Source organism: Anastrepha obliqua, chromosome 5 (genome assembly GCF_027943255.1).
Source record: "Anastrepha obliqua isolate idAnaObli1 chromosome 5, idAnaObli1_1.0, whole genome shotgun sequence".
Taxonomy (NCBI): domain Eukaryota; kingdom Metazoa; phylum Arthropoda; class Insecta; order Diptera; family Tephritidae; genus Anastrepha; species Anastrepha obliqua.
This window is the reverse complement of record NC_072896.1, coordinates 53,601,025-53,604,192: the sequence shown is the minus strand read 5'-3', so window position 1 is coordinate 53,604,192 and position 3,168 is coordinate 53,601,025. Positions and strand designations below refer to the sequence as shown.

The window sequence follows — 3,168 nt, the reverse complement described above, 5'->3', positions numbered from 1 at the left end:
GCAAAGCCAGCGCCTACGTATGTATGCGTACAGATCAATGTATACACATTATTACTAAAACCATAATCTAACCATACAAATATATATGTAAATGTTCTGATTTTGTTTTTTTTTTTTTTTGTTTTGGTTCGCGTATTCTTTTTTATTCGCTTCTATCGGGCACTCTTAAATTGCCACTCAACTCTATCAAAAAATACTAGCTGTGTATTGGCCAGTGTGTGAGCTTGTGTGTCTTAAAGCGAAAAAGTGACAACCGGTCCTGTGGCGCAATGGATAACGCGTCTGACTACGGATCAGAAGATTCCAGGTTCGACTCCTGGCAGGATCGACGAATAGCAGTTGAACTAATTTTTATTATTTTTTAAAATAATAATTTTTAATAAAAAAAAAAACTTTAAACAGTGGAGTTAAATTATTTAGGCGTAATTGGCCTCCTTATGGAATTAATGCCTATCAGAAGATTCCGAAGAGGTTTGACCTCTGTTGGAATAGGCAGTTAACAGTTAAAATGTTCTTTATTATTAAAAATTTTTTTTTTTTTAATTTAAACTTCGTTTTATAACTATGTGGCCACAACTTTTTTCAGCACAAAAGATGTTAGTAAAATATGTTTCCATTTACTTTTTTCAGTTTGAAAGTTTTACTATGAAATAAAAAATGCGTTCATTTTTTTTCTTATTCCATTTTGAGATATAATACATATAAATATCTATAAGGTAATGTAACGATGGTTTATTTAGAGTTAACGAATTTAAATTGGCAGCACTGTTTTCTGTGACAGCCAATTTGACTTTTTTCAGTTGTTTTGAGCAACAGCCTCACTTACTTTAAAGATATTGCAAATATATTTTCGTTTGCATTTTGTTGTTGTGAAAAACTTTGCAATTCGTGATTTCCGTGTAAATTATACCGTGATAAATGTTACCTTCTTCCAGTTGAGAGGTGCTATTTTTACATATTTACTTTGAGTTCGAAAATTTGATGTTTCGCATTGTTTCTTTAGAGATTACGAGCTAGCTTTCAATAATAAAGGCTTTACATTATTTTACGTTTCTAAATATCAAAGAATTTGTCTTAAATTGTGTGTTTTGAACGGGATTTCATATGCCGAATCATTGAAAATGTTGCACAAAGTCTATGGCGAGTGTGCTTTATCAAAAGCACGGCTCTACGAGTGGTATAAGGCTTTTGCAGAGGGCCGAGAAGTCGTGGAAGATTTACTCAGTTATGGTCGCTCATCAACGTCTTCAACGGATGAAAACGTCGACAAAGTAATCAAGGAAATGGTGCTGGAAAACCATCATTTAAGTTTGAGTGAGGTAGTTCGTGATCTTAGCGTGTCTCACGAATCAATTCGCAACATTTTACACCATCAATTGCTCGAGTCGTTCCAAGATAGTTAAATTTCTACCAAAAAATTCATCGGAAGGCGGTGATTGAAGGTATGCTTAAGCAAGTGAATTCGAACCCAACGTTTATCCAGCGCATAATAGCAGGTGGAGTAACAGGTATATGAGTTTGACATGCAAGCCAGTCAACAGGCGACTGAATGGCGCTAGAAATGAGCCGAAACCCAAAAACCACGTCGAAGTCGGTCAAAAGTGAAAGTCAGGCTACTCATTTTTTTTATTATTATGGTGTTGTGCACTCGGAATTCGTACCAAACGGTTCTACGGTAAATAAAAAATATTATTTGGAAGTTATGCCACGTTTGGGAGAGAATGTGCGTAGGAAACGGCTCAATTTGTGGAAAGAAAACTCACGGATCTTGCACTATAATAACGCACCGTCTAACAAGACTCATCTTGTAAACACTCTTTTGATCAAACACTCGACAAATATGATCGAACAACCACCGTATTCACCGGATTTAGCCCCCTGTGAGTTTTTCCTTTTCCCAAAACTTAAATTGCCACTCCGCGGACGTCGTTTTGAGTCGATAGAGGCCATTAAGGAGAATTCGCTGAAGGAGCAGAAGAAGATCTTTTCAAACGCATTTAAAAGGTACTTTGAAGACTGGACTAATCGTTGGCGTATATGTATGTATTGCTTCAAATGGAGCCTATTCTGAAGGCGACAAAATAAATTTTGATGATGAAACAATTATTTTGCGTTTTATTGAACGATTCCCGGTACTTTTTTGAGAGAATTTACAGTGGTGGTCCCGAATTTACGACCCTACGCCAAGATAACATTTTTCCAATAGTTTATCTTCTTAGCAAACTAAATGATTACTAATATTTTTCTTTAATTATTACAAAAATTTTCTTTATAAGTAGGAAACAAGTACCTTGGCATATTCCTCCCTCTCTCATAAACTCATGTACATGCAATTAGTACCAGTTAGAACTGGACTCGAATTCTCTCTCTCTCTCTCTCAATCTCTCTCCCTCTTCCTCTCTCTCTCTCTCCCTCTCTCTCTCTGTTAGCTTCACAGTCTGTGGTGGTTCATCAACAATCCTCCTCTAATTCAGTCTCTAGCTTGTCTCATTTCTTCAATTACGTACGTTCATCGTTCATTCACTTTTTTATTATTAATTTTAAAATAAAAAGTTTTGAATGAAAGTTGTAGATAATATTATTATCTACAAAAAAAGTCTGACAAAATGTTCGCTAACTCTCGGAATTCACGAGATAAACACAAAAAACCAGTTGCACCCTTATTTCTAAGATGGCGGCCGCGGGAGACAACCTGACCCCGAAAACTCAAACTTAAGTTCACAGTGATGGGTTTTACATAATGAAACCATAAACTCGCATACTCCCAAAATTACTTACTTAAATCTTCTTTTTACTGGACTACTACCTTTATAAATGTTTAGAAGGTTGACGCGATTATACTTTCTACTTGTATTCTGTTCCCCTCTATCTTTCATGTTCTCTAGCGAAACTTGAGTTGTCCAACTGTTTCAGACGATTTTTTCTACATATATACATATTTGTGCTCCCTGTAACATTAGCGACGATTTCGACTTGCCACTTGTCAACTCACTCAAGCAAGTTTCTTTCATGCTGCTTATCATGTAAGCAACTTGTTTAAATCAGTGCTTCCCAGTATATGAGCGGAGCCAACCTAAGAAGTGAAGAATCAGAAACGGCTATTTTTGTTTTAGTAAAATTAAGACAGTACATGGACTAAAAAAACCTTTTTCGGCTAGAAAATGAACC

At 35.8% G+C, this 3,168-nt stretch overlaps 1 non-coding gene across 1 annotated transcript; it reads left to right on the top strand.

Annotated features, from left to right (window-relative positions):
* Positions 1-255: 255 nt before the first annotated feature.
* On the top strand, positions 256-328 carry Trnar-acg (transfer RNA arginine (anticodon ACG)). The gene has a single exon. It is a non-coding gene; the product is annotated as a tRNA-Arg (tRNA).
* The last annotated feature ends 2,840 nt before the right edge of the window (positions 329-3,168 follow it).